This window comes from Sander lucioperca, chromosome 12, assembly GCF_008315115.2.
Source record: "Sander lucioperca isolate FBNREF2018 chromosome 12, SLUC_FBN_1.2, whole genome shotgun sequence".
NCBI lineage: Eukaryota > Metazoa > Chordata > Actinopteri > Perciformes > Percidae > Sander > Sander lucioperca.
The window spans coordinates 29,809,213-29,823,581 of NC_050184.1; the positions used below are offsets into that span (position 1 = coordinate 29,809,213).

General features: G+C 39.2%; 1 protein-coding gene across 2 annotated transcripts in view; it reads left to right on the forward strand.

Moving 5' to 3' along the window:
- The window catches only part of LOC116062114 (metabotropic glutamate receptor 4-like), a 219,031-nt gene that overhangs the window by 1,274 nt on the left and 203,388 nt on the right, over positions 1 to 14,369 (forward strand). The gene's annotated exons all lie outside the window — the stretch shown is intronic.

The following is a 14,369-nucleotide window of genomic DNA, read 5'->3' on the forward strand; positions in this document are numbered from 1 at the left end:
GTGCATGTAATTCAGTGAAGACAGTGGGCATAAGACACACTGATATCTGTGCGCTTTTATTTGCTTGTCTGTATGGATCTGTGCCAATCCATCTTTGTATTTAATCATTTTCAAGTGAGACATGACGCCCCAGCGGGTCATATGGTTTGGTGACGCCTCACTTGATTATGCATCACTGTCAGAGAGTAATTGCTGCTCCATGTTTCTGCTGCTTGTGGGCTGTTGAATGCATATTTGTTTGAATGTAATGAAACATTCAAGGATTATTTCTTGAGGAATGTTAGAACTGATGAACAGTTTTCTTCTGAATTGAAAATGAAAGAATCTGTTCGCACAGACATCCTGGAGTGATATGAGGCATCATATTTTAAAATTGTTATGTGCCACGAAGCTTCCATTCCCACCGTTCATTTCATTGTTTATGACAGTCTGTGTTTAGCTAAAGGTTTGTTAAGCTCCACTCTATAACCCTCTGGATCTCCTCCGAGTCCAGCCTTCACAAACACCTCACCAGATTTCAATTAGTGGATATGCATTAATGGAAGTGATACTCTTCAAATTCAAAGCTTCATTTGGTGCCAAAACAACTAAAAAGTGAGATTAGAATAGTAGCAGATGACAACAACCAACAAAGGAAAGACTTTAAACTCTTACATTGTTGGTCTAGACCAATCCGATTCTCCCCGTAACAATTCTTGAAAACAGCTGCACTCACACATAAATGTTTCACTGAGCCACTTAAAATTTAATCTGAACCATTTCATTTTGCATTTTGGGGGGAAAAACAGGCAAATGGAGCCTTCGCTGCAATAATCCGTTTCCTACATTCATTGTCACAGTAAGAGAACAGATTTGACAAATCTTTGCAGCACCAGTTCTTCACCCAGCGTGTACAATTTGAGTAATATCACACTGTCTGGAGTGTTAATCTCCATCAGCAGTCACAGCATATGTGCATTAGTGATTATCCAGTAGAAAAAAACTAGTTTTCCCAACCTTCACAGTAGCTTATTACGTGCCACGACACAGGTGAATTGTAAATGACTTATCATATTAGCTATACTGAAAATCCTCAGTATATTGGTAGTACAAATGTACAGGTTAAGAACCTGAATGCTGTTTAAATCATATGTGTCAAAGAGAACCTGTTTTTTAATCCAAAATCATGATAAGTGACAGTTCACTCTTACTGATCTCAAACTCTTTTGGCTTCTCTTATTTTCACGTTTTGGCTCGGTGGCCTTCATCGGAGCACATTTTGTACTTCATTATCCTGCTTTTACGGTGTTTTCCTCCTTCATTTATGCTAAGCTTCATCTGCTCTGCAGTAACTACTTGGCTGTGCTGCTGCAGTATATCAAGGTGTTTTGTAGCACACTCTTGTTAAGAAGAGATAGAACCTTCTAGAAGTTTCCTGAACGACACGATAAGCGACACGACACGACCCCCAACAAGATCCACCAATTAAACGGCTATTTGGTTTCAGATATTGAGGTTAAGGTTCGGGCCATAGTTCAATTTAGGGTCTTCAAAGGTGGTGGGAAGGTGGGATTTGTATGCAGCCTGGGAGATAGTACTGCCCCAGAGGCCCAATTCAGGGAAAGAAACAATTACTGCAAAATTGACTGTTGATGGTTGCTGTTGACAGGCCCCAAAAGCTTGCATCATGAAAAAAACAACCTGAAACAGTCTACTGTTAGAAGGGGATACCTGAACATTTAAAAGTTATTATGTAAGTTTCTAATGGCACAAGGCATTCAGCATTTTTTCCTCATTAACTTTCTCCCAGAAACAAAAAAACATCTCATTAAGATGCAAAGCTTGGAGAAGCTCCAATAAACAGAGTAAGAGACTGACTGTCAGCACAGAGCCTGTTACTTTTAACCTTTACATCCAAATGAGTTTCCTTGTACTATAATCTCTTCCAGACCTGATAATGTTCCCCTTATACCCAGAAAACCATCCAGGATATGTTTACTGTCATTTCTTCTATCTTTGGTAATTCATTTTCCATGCTGCTGCGAGTTAGTGTGACATTATAGGAACAGGGCGGGATAAATCATTCTCCTCTGTCGTCTTCTCTTCCATTTCCTTTCAGAACGAGCTGAAAGCTCAAGCATACGTCAGCGCTGAAATTCACAGGCACCCAGCAGAGGAGAGGGACAGACAGACAGACAGACAGACAGACAGACAGACAGACAGCCTTTCCTTTTGTGTTGGAGGAGTTTTAGATATCCATTCTTCCGTACTTTCTTATCACTGCTTCTTGCTCATCGTGGAGTGTCCCCATTCTGGACAGACAGGCAGAGACAGACAGACAGACAGAAACACAGATAGACAGACAGACAATCAGGTGGCGAGGCTTTCCTTTTGTGTTGGAGGAGTTTTAGATATCCATTCCTCCATTGTTTCTTATCACTGCTTCTTGATCATCGTGGATTCCTCACACTCGCAACACAATCCTATTTTCCAAACTGCTGATTCTGCTTCCCAGTGATGCTTTAACAAGCTTTCCATTTTATAAGGCTTAGTCATTTCTGCCATACATGTCTTTCGGTAAAACAGTTTTATTGCAGGCTTTGGACTTTGAAAAGTTTTTGGATAATGTTTTAATGTCCAGTTGCTCTTGTGTAAAACCACAATGCTGTTAGAAAACTATATTATCACCAGTGGTGAATTATATGTACTGTACATGCATTTACTCAAGTCCTCACAATTATGAGGTATTTGTACTTTACTAGAGTATTTTCTTATCATACCACTATATACTTCCACTCCATTCAGAGGGAAACTGTGTACTTTTTACACCACTACAATTATTTGACAGCCTTATTTGCTAGTTACTTTACAAAGTAAGTACAGTACAGCTGAAACAATCAGTCGATTAATCAATTGACAGGAAATTAAATGGCAACTATTTAGACAATCTTTAAATCATTTTTCAATTTGAGGAATTGCTGCTTTTAAATATTTTCATTTATTTTTTAATAATTTGGATGTTTGTTCTGTTGGTTAGACAAATCAGGCATTGTGAAGGTGTCCCTTTGGGCTCTTCGTTCCTTCCTTCAGAAATTTTACAAACCAAAAAATCAATCGATTGAGAAAATATTCACCAGATTAATCCATAATAAAATAATAATTAGTTGCAGTCCCTTACAAAATAGTTAAAAAATAGCTCCTCCTTAACCAACTACAACAGTAAAAGCCTGCATTTACATTAATGCATGAGTAATGATAATCTAATGATATACCATAATGGCCATTTTTCTGCATTAAGAACTTTTAATACTTTAAGTACATTTTCCTGATTATATTCACATACTTTTACTGAAGTAACATTTCCAAAGCATGATTTTTACTTATATTGCAATAGTACTATATAACTACTTATACTTAAGTATATTTTTACAGTGTGGTATCAGTACTTCTACTTAAATAAAGGATCTGAGTACTTCCTCCGCTGCTGCCTATCACAGAGTGGGTTCATGAGAGCTGCCACACGCCTACAGGTTGAACATCCTCATTAGAGGCCTGTTGACACTAATCAGAGATGACATCCATCGCACTCTGTTTTTGTTGTAAATCTTGTAAATTAACCAATGTAGCAAATAATCTTCATATCACAGCGAGAGAGTTCCTCATAACGGAGACACATTTGATGAGGTGTCGAATGAATCTTTGCTCTTAGCCACATGCTGCACTCAGCAAAACTGGCTTCAACTAACATTTGAAGTAATTGGTCCCTCTTGACAGGCAGAGTTCATTCAAATGAGTCAAAAGCATAATGGATCCATTTTACTAATACATCTGTTATAACTCAGACAGTGTGATGTTTTGGTCGAAACCTACAGAGTCATGTAAGTGAGATAAAGTGCTCGTAATAAATATTTAAATAACTTGGTGAATAAGTACCTTTATCTCTCTGACACGTCTGTAATGTTAGTTCCTCTTTGTGTTGACTCCAGTTTCAGAACATTTCCTTCTCGGCAGGATGATTATATTTAATCATCCAATATTTTAATCACTTTGTGAGATAACGTGACAGGAAACTCAAAAATCCTGAATCTTTAGCTAAAAAGGCAAAGTGTTGACAGTGCCGGTGGCTTTTTCCATCATGACATCAACAACTGCTTCCTTTTACATAAACGCTTGCAAATATGGCGGTTTTGTTGCGTAACTGACAGATTTGTTGATTAGTGTTGGATTGGAGTACAATTTTAGGAGATTGGGATTTGGCTGGATTTTACACCATAACAAAGCCAAACAATTTATTCTGAATGACAACAATACAGGATATTTGTATGCATCAACCAAATAAAAAACAAACTGGTTCCAGTTATAACGGGTTATTACAAGACATGTTAAACAAGAACTTTTCACATATTTTACTGTTAAAGCTGCAGCTTTGGGTGGACATTAACATTTAATACTGTATGTTGTTGGCATCATAAAATCAACGCATCCATCTCCCTCCTTAATATAGGTTAAATACAACAAGCACAGTGAAACACATATCGATGTACAGTTGGTAATTTCACAAAGTTCTCCAAATTTAACAGAAATGGACCGTGTTGAAGGCAGACGTTTTGTTGTCCCATCCATCCACCCCAACCTCATCCCTGACTGGACTTTGGGGCTTCATAACAACATCACACTACAGTACTTCCTCATTTGCTGCTGAGTCATAATAAATACAACCACTAGGGCAGTGGTCATCAACTACACTTTTCCAAGGGCCAGAATTTTTCTAAGCAGACACTCCGGGGGCGGACTTCCTAATACGCCTATTTTTGTTCGAAATGCTATATATATATATATATATATATATATATATATATATATATATATATATATATATATATATATATATATATTTTTACATGTGTTAGTGTGAGCAAACTCCTAAAAAACATGGAAACTCCATAATGATAACTAGCTCTTTAACTAGAAAAAGATCTCAGACTATGAGACAGTTCTCTGAGGAGTGATGGTTAAAGTCTGTGATTAGGAAACATGGTTGTAGTATGCAGCGTCCTGATTGGTGGAAAATGCTTGCAGAAAGAAACGGCTGTTATCAGGTAAGAATGTCACTGTCAACGAGGCTGAAGCGAAAAGTTGACGTGGAAAAGCCCAGCTTTAATGATGAATGGACATATAAGCAGGCTATGCATTCGTCACCTATGCCCATTTGCAATGAAACGATGTTGTTGCAAAATAATACAACCATCATCGTCAAGAATGAAGAACGCAAACATAATGGTCGAGTCATTTACGTGCATATTAAGTAGCCACATGTATATGTTTTGGTCTTAATACATCCATAGATTTACCGCTCCAGCGGAGAGGATGGCTCGTTCAGCCAGCAGTTAAATTTATAAGAATTTGTCCAAATTTCAAGATTCCCAGCAAACTAAGATAAACAGTAAGACTACAAACAGACACTTTTTGTTTTAGTTTGTTTGTAAAAATTCTCTATTTGCAGAGTAGAGCTGTGTTTGTGTAAAACAGCGCGGTGGACTGAGCAGACAGAGCAGATTGAAATATCGCTTTCTACATGTTTATGCCTGTCTACACAGGTGAGTGCAATGATAAGTATTGACTTTTTACTCACAAAGGTTTTATTGTAGCCTACTTACAGTAACGAGACTAGCGCGAGTTGATCTGCCCAGCGGCCATTGATTATCCTCTTTGTATCGTTCCCAGTCAGGTAGGCTACTGCGTGTTTTAACGCACACACATCTCGGCTCAGCTGTGTGTGCGGAGCGCGGGCATCTCTGTACAGAATCCTGGCATGTGAATAGAGATGCAAATACAGGGGCTGGGTTTGCGCTCTACCTGTGTAATGTTACCTGCTGTAAATGCTTGAAATGCTAAATAACAGAACGCATTTTTTCCTCTTTACATTTCTGAATTCATGATTATTCTGCGGGCCAGACTAAAAGCTTTGGCGGGCCGGATCTGGCCCGCGGGCCGCCAGTTGACGATCACTGCACTAGGGTTTGTCACTTGAATGTAAACGCATGACGTTTTGAGGCATTTTCTGAAACGGCTGATGCTTTCGTTTCTTTTTAGCAGAAAAGTCTTATAATTTTTTGGTGTTGTTTGGTGCAGGTAACATTGCTAAATCAGATGTTTTTTTTGTGGTTGGATTCATGCTCTGTCAGCATTAAACATGAAGTAAACAGACTTTACATTTGGTTACCTGTTGGGTTGAACATGGTGAGGCTGCTCTCAGTTTCAGGTAGTTCAATCACACCGTTAATGGCTGTTTTTCTTAGTTTGTCTGTTACCTACACAGCTGTCCTCAGTGGATAATGGGTTGCCATAGTAACCTGGTCACGTGGATTTATTTTTTTGTGTTATTTGATATTCTCAATTTCATTTGCTTGACAACGATGGTGATTTTTAACAGGTATTATATTGTTTTTTCCATCCATCCATCTTCTTCCGCTTATCCGGTAACGGGTCGCGGGGGTAGCAGCTCCAGCAGGGGACCCCAAACTTCCCTTTCCCGAGCCACATTAACCAGCTCCGACTGGGGGATCCCGAGGCGTTCCCAGGCCAGGTTGGAGATATAATCCCTCCACCTAGTCCTGGGTCTTCCCCGAGGCCTCCTCCCAGCTGGACGTGCCTGGAACACCTCCCTAGGGAGGCGCCCAGGGGGCATCCTTACCAGATGCCCGAACCACCTCAACTGGCTCCTTTCGACGCGAAGGAGCAGCGGCTCTACTCCGAGCTCCTCACGGATGACTGAGCTTCTCACCCTATCTCTAAGGGAGACGCCAGCCACCCTCCTGAGGAAACCCATTTCGGCCGCTTGTACCCTGGATCTATTGTTTTTTTGTAACTTTAAATTCTTCGCATACATCACATGTACTGTATATCTATAGGTTGGATCAAGTTTTCTCTAAATCTATGGGCTTCTGCTGCTTCTGGCCATATATTCTATGGTCATATATATTAGGATACTATAGTTTCATACTTTCCTTGCATTTTTATGTTTTACAAAATAAATACAAGCGTTTATGTTTCACAAAGGGGCCCACTTCTGCATTTTTCATTGATATTCACAATGTGTAAGTTGAGACATTTTCCCACTTTCTTTGTCAATGTTAAGGTCTGCCCACTACTCATCATGAATATGTATAAGCATATCTTTAGAATTAAGAGATCTGGCTCATGGACTCCAGCCAAGTGCCTTAAAGACTAAATCTTTTGTGCAATCAAACTATAAAGCTATAATGTCCAAACAAACATCATAGTCACTTCTATGTGTATTAATTACAGTGTGTCTGGGAACTTGAAAAGAAAAAATATTCCCATGAACAAACATAGAAAGAGTTTCACAGCTTATTAAAAAAGGACAGTTTGGATTCTAATGACAACATGAGGTAATGTCTTTGCAATGAGGAAAATATTATCCCATGAACATCAGATTGAATGGGATTCATTGAGAAGTGTTAGTCAAGGAACACACAACTCTTAATAAGGTCCTGTATTCAGGATAAATGTTCTACATAGTTCTACAGCAGAAAATCATGGAAATGAAAATTATCCCCACTTTTCCCATAATGCATGACTTTAGGGCCAGTTCCTTTTAGCAGCAACAGACCACTCCAGATTAGCTCTAATTCTACACACCAGCGCCTGGCATAAATCTCTTGCCAGCAGCAGTGGGAAGGCACAGCCGGGGCTCTAAATCCTGCAGTCAACAGCCACCCAGCTCTCTGTGCACTTCTCCTGGCCTTGATTACAATTTGTGTGCCACAGTGGCTGGCTCCACAGAAAGGGCCACATGGAGATATTAAATTATATGTGCAGTTGGATTGGATGGGTGAGTTTATTGCAGAGATTTGGAAAAATTGTAATTCAACATAAAGTCATACACAGTGTAAAAATACATTCTCAATTTGGTCAGTGTTTATGACATGACAGGTTGAAAAAAGCAAAGCAGGTCCTGTAACAAGCATTGTGAACCAAGACGGTAATCTCATTTTGCTCCTGTTCTTCTCTACAGTCAACGCTTATAGATCCGCCATTCAGATCCGATTTTCTCATTAGCCTGCCAGTGCCTTGAAGAAAGATGGATGCCAAAAAGCGTTCTTCCTACAACTGGTTCAAAGACCAATATAGGTATCACTGTTGGCAGACACTGGACATGATTAATTGCAATCCCATGCTCTCCTTGTTTTGCCCAAGTCCACAATCTCCACAATTGAATATGAGTGAAGCATGAGAGGACGCTTAGGACATATACGAGGAAGCACAATGTAATTGTTTTTCAGCCAAATGCATTAACATATTGACTTTGCAGGAGTGCAAGTTACTTCAGGTCCCTGTTGAATGGCTGGCACAAATAAGCTAAGGCGTACAATCAATTGAAAAATGCAAAAAAAGAACAGCATGCAGGATAATATTTTATTTTATTCAACTCATCTCCTTCTCTCTTTGTCAATAGTTCACCATAGCAATCATAATGCACTCCTCAACAACATCCACAGATTTGTGTTTAACAACATTAAACTGTAAAGGGAGACTGCCATTAGAGGCTTTAGTTCTTTCACTTAGTTGTGTTTTTGCTTTATAATGGGCCTATAGGGCTACTACGTGCACCGCAGGTCCACTTAATGCTGTGCTGATCTCTTAGAGCCCATTACTCAGAGAATCCTTGTCATTGTCCTTGCCCTTCTGCAGTACCACACTTCAGCTCGCCGGTAATGAGATGTCTGTATTTACACCAAGTCCTGATTACTAATGCAGAGGCAGCGATATGGGAAACCATGTCTACCACTCCCAGCTTTCATGTCTGACACCTGTAAGTGGGGAATTCAAAACAGTTACTAATATTGCAAACATGCAGACACACAGAGACAGATCTGGTGGGCTGCCCAAGCAAAAACTATATACATTGAAGACGGGCATAAATAAAGCATACATAAATATTTTAAAAAAATCCTGTAGTGAGAATTTCTATAAAAATACCCATTCATTTTAACCCTGTCTGCTCGAGATTATACTTATATACTCAATGATCACATGACACATGTGGTTGGGTTTGGTTACGGTTTGGTTAGGAAATATTGTTTGATTGAGGTTAAGGAAAGATGGTAGTGAAAAGTAAACCCATGCTTTCTAATGTAGACTTTTGAAATATTTAACCAAGACCACAAATGTTCCCTAACTGTACAGGATACAGTGGTATCAATCTTCTCATCTAACTCTTGACAAAGAAGCAAATAAGCATATTTCCTTTCCTCCTTACTTTAAGCAACTACTTTGCTAACCATAATAATAACGATCAGGCAAGCGAATATTGTTGGAAAAACCGATGCATTGTTGACCGTGAATGTTTTGGATACATGTTTAGGATCAGTATGAACATTTTGCTACTTTGTAGACACGTTCATTTATATTGTTTCCTTGCCGATAGAAACTAATCCAAGTCGCAGTACATTTCTTTTGTAACACATTGCCGTGGCAAATGAGTAGTAAACACCATTTCTAGGTGACAGGGTTGATCATTTGCATGTATTCCATTTTTTTTTATTGCATAGAACATTCATGAATACATTCAAATGAGTGTCGGCTCCTAGATTTCCTTTTCTAAACTGAAGTAAAAAACTCAAGAACTAAAGAAATGTTAAATGTAAAGAAAAAAATATGTACTCAGTTATTGTAAACTCCAATGTCAGCCCAAAGTTTGCTTTAGTGAAACCATTAATGACTCACAGTATTTGCCACAGATTTGATGTGTGAACACAGACGTGGCGTGGCCAGGATCTTCAATGAGCTGTTGTGAACCATATTTGTTTCATGACTCAAGGTACCTCGAACTCTCCGTCTGACTTACACACTGTGTCATGTCTTTGTTTACAACGTGGCTGTAATGGTGGTTCTGTAGACTTTCCTCAATCAATACAAACACTATTCTAGACCCCAGATTGGCAGCGTGGAGCACGCACATACACACAACACACACACACACACACACACACACACACACACACACACACACACACACACACACGTAGTGCGTTTCACTATCTTTGTGGGGACCCGTCATTGACATAATGTATTCCCTAGCCCCTTACCCTAACCTTAACCATCACAACTAAATGCCTAAACTTAACCCTTACCCTAACCATAACCATAGCTTAACCCTAATCCTAAAACCAAGTCTTAACCCTCAAACAGACCTTTAAACTTGTGGGATCCAGCATTTTGTTCCCACAAAGCTGTCCCGACCCCACAAGTATACTGTAGTCCAGGTTTTTGGACTCCACGAATATAGTTAAACAAGAACACACACACACACACACACACACACACACACACACACACACACACACACACACACACACACACAGCAGCACTACTATGCCTTGGGCTTTTCTTCTCTGGATGTCTTATCAATGTAGAGAAATATTAGTATATGGCATGGAGTGCATTTGATATATTGTGACGTTCCACTAGATTACTTGTACTTGTGCCATCAACCTACTGTTGGCTGTAAGAACAAAAATATATGGCATTAAAATGCAAGATGAAAAGCAAATATTTTAACTTGTATCACTTGGTGGAGTCTAATCCTTAGCTGCTGCAGTATTGTTTTATAGGACATACATGTTGTATATACATTTCTGTAGTGATCAGGTTTGATAGCATTTTATTGAATCCAAATTTGTATGACTCTTTTATCAAACCTACTTGACATTTTGTTCCAAAATATGTATTTGTACCATGGACCCCTGTCCCATAACAGTGAACCATTCCTCGTTTGGGAAGCAATTTATGCTGCAACGGAGGAGGTTAAATAAAAATTGGTGTAACACTCTCAGGCTCTCAGTTCACTCAAAGGTTAACACCATCAAGGCGGCTTGCTATTGGTCGCAAATTTGTTTGTCACAAAGTTAAACTTGACGCCAAAGATGTGTGTCCCCCACGAGCAAATCTGTTGTACACGGCGATTCAATTGAAATGAATTGATTTAGCCACAAAAGGTTTCCCACCTTCTCCAGCTTCAGACTCTCTTCCCCCTAGGCCTCATACTCATTGTGGACATTTACGGACCTGGCTGTTCTTCATCTGTCCACAGGTCATCCCTCTTCACTTTCCTGCTCCTGCCAGTCACCTACTATAGCTTGACTTAGAGGATTTTTGAGGCTAATACTGATATTTTTTTAAAGAAAATCAGATTTATTTTACATTATATAACACATGACATAAACAAACAGTTTGGATGTGGTCTACGCACCTTCTGGTTGATAAATCAACTCAGTCAGTGCTCTCTCGTGAACAAACTATGTAATGGCTTTACAGTTTCTAAAGTAGCATGCCTCAAACACATGGAATTTCTGTTCTGGCCAACATATACTCAGACACCGATATATCTGCAATTGTTGAGCTCTACACCTGACCCTGCTCCTCTCTGCACCATTGTCTTTGTATTAAGATTGCCAGTGCTGCTTACTCATAGCCGCAATAGTATTACTACCCGTTACCGTTCCCGCCTTTGCATAGATGCTCCTCAAAATTGGTGGCCCAGCTCCAATGTCCCCCCTTATACACTTATACACTCACAAGACTTTGGCGCACGCTACTGCTTAGTCCGAGAAGGACTCAGGACTGTCCGACTGTGAAGTTGGCAAAGTGCTTGAGGGCTCCATTACGGACTTTTTGAGCCTTTTATACACACATTTCGCAACTGCAACTCTCAAACCCACAATGACAAAATGGCATTGGCAGTGGAAATGCGCTTTTAAAAAAACTACAACAAAAAAAGATTTGGCAAACAAAAAAGAGTCAGCAAGATTATATTTTCCTTTTAAGTATACAGTAACATACATGTTGCTAAACAGTGCTATGAAATGCCTTCCTGTATTTACTTTGTCAGATCTGTTTGCCTGCTCTTTTTGTTGCCAACCACGAGTCCTTTTATCGACCATTGATTCTAGTGAAGTGCCTTTAATCTAACCTCCTTTTCCTTGGTGTCTGCATTTGGATCCTCTCCCAGTTGCCCTGTACCTGAACTGTGACAATTAGCAATTTGGATAAATGTCTACTTTAATGATCTGTACAGATGTACATTCATACTAATAAAATATGAGAGGATAAAAGATTCCGTTACAGACAGATTGTTTCAGACTGGAAGCTTACTAGTCCAGGAGTCAGAGGTGTGGTGGTGATAGCGCAGTGGATATGACACATGCCTTTGGTGTGTGAGATCTGGGTTCAATTCCCACTGTGATACATCAACCATTGTGTCCCTGAGCGAGACACTTAACCCCTAGTTACTCCAGAGGTGTGCATGACATGTAATGTAATGAGTCTTAACAAGTTACAATTGGATCCAAAAGAGTGCCGGCTCTCCAAACTTCTAATTAAGGGTATCGTGGGAACAAAATGCCTCCTCCTTCCAGGTGTACTGTGTGGGCAGCTAGTCTTTTATCACAGTGCAACAGCAGCCACCCGTATAGGCTTTGTAATGAAATGCTCCATCTCTGTCATCAGACTGCCATTTTCACGATCTATTAAACCTCATACATTCATTGCACTGCTATGCATTATGTGCTGTTGGCTTCTGCTATCCTGCAGCATTGTTCAGTTATGAAAAAAGGGGTGCTGCTGCTGAAGATTCATCAGGAAGTCATATCATGATTTTCCACTATATGGATTTTTTTTCCAAGGATTCAAGATTACTTCCTGTGTGATTTTCCACCTTGTGTGGTGGCCTTCCCTCTGTACAAATTGACCAGTTGTTGGCGTTTTAATGTCTATTGCTTATAGTTTTCTTTGATGTTAATGTGTTTGCAGGGTTTAGCATCCAGCAAGTCCAACACGCAACACACTTCCTCTAAAGTTGCACTCCAAATAAATGACCACAGGGTTGAATTCTGGAATAATCTCCACCAACAGAGTGATGGGGCTGCATGTAATAGTACAGCTTAGATGTTTATTGGAATTTAGACCACTGTATTTGCCCACAAGCTAAAAAATAAATTACAGCTTTCCAGCTACTTGGTTCATACAGTGCGACAACTTGGGGAACCAAAAGTAAAAGTTTGCAAGCCCCAACGTAGGGTTTAATAAATAGGTTGTTTTAATGAGGCTGAATCTCCATAATGTGAATGCAAGGGCAACAACCTTCTCTGATGTAGTTTGATACATGCAGTGGTGGAAAGTCAGTAGATCTACTCAAGCACTGTACTTAAGATTTGAGGTACTTATACTTTACTTGAGGATTTCCATTTCATACTTCTATTTCAGAGGGAAATATTGACGTTTTTAAACTTCACTACATTTATTTGACAGCTGTAGTTACAGTTACTTTTCAGATTAAGATTTTACCTGAAAAAAACATTAGATAGGCTTATAAAATACAATGCATTGTTTAAGTTAAACCAGTGGTTTCCAACCTTTTTTTTTTGTTTAACTACTTTCCTACCCCATTTATCATCTCACACTCTTCAGATTAAATTTGTGAACCTGTGGGGAGCGATCCCTAGGTTGTAAACAGTTTAAACTAGTTCCACTTCTACCAGCTACGACAACAAAATGCTACGTATGCATTGATGCATCAGTATTCAAATTCTATCGATGTAATGATATGTCACAGGGGCCATTTTTCTCTAGGAGTACTTTTACCTTGGATATTTTAAGTACATGTTCTATACTGTTAGTATACTATACTACTTCTGTACTTTTCCCTGAGTAGGATTTGAATACAGGACTTTTACCTGAAATGGAGTATTTTCAAATTGTTGTTTCAATACTTTTTTTTTTACCAAAGGATTTAAGTATTTGTAATCACTGGGTACAACAAAATTGAAAGTGAACCCAAATATTAAATTAGAATAAGTTAGTTAGTAAGTAACCAGAATGTGTTAAGCTGCCAAACCTGATGACAAAGCACAGAACCCTAACCTGTGAGCAATATGGTCTGGGGATTTTTTATTTCTGACACCTTTTAATCCATAGGTTTACATTTTGAAGAAGTCGAAGAATGAGCTGTCATATCGGTGGTTAAATATAGTGGCACGTATCACTATAAGTAAAAAAATTGGAAGGCATCTCATCCTATATTCTGTTGATTGTAATCATCAGACAATGAGAGCATTTTGCAGCATATTGCTTATATCACAATATTCAGTATTCAAAGATAATAAGGCCAACATTCAGGCACTGTATGCCCAACAAATTAAAGAGTGTCTTCATGAACGCCTGAATGAGGTCAAATACTTTCCATATCCTCCTGAATCATATATCTTTGAACATTCACAGCAAAGAGCTTCAGGCTTTCCTTTTGAAATAATAGTCCAATATTCTATTGCACAAGATGAGCCTTCTTTCACAGCGATCCAGGGAGGATT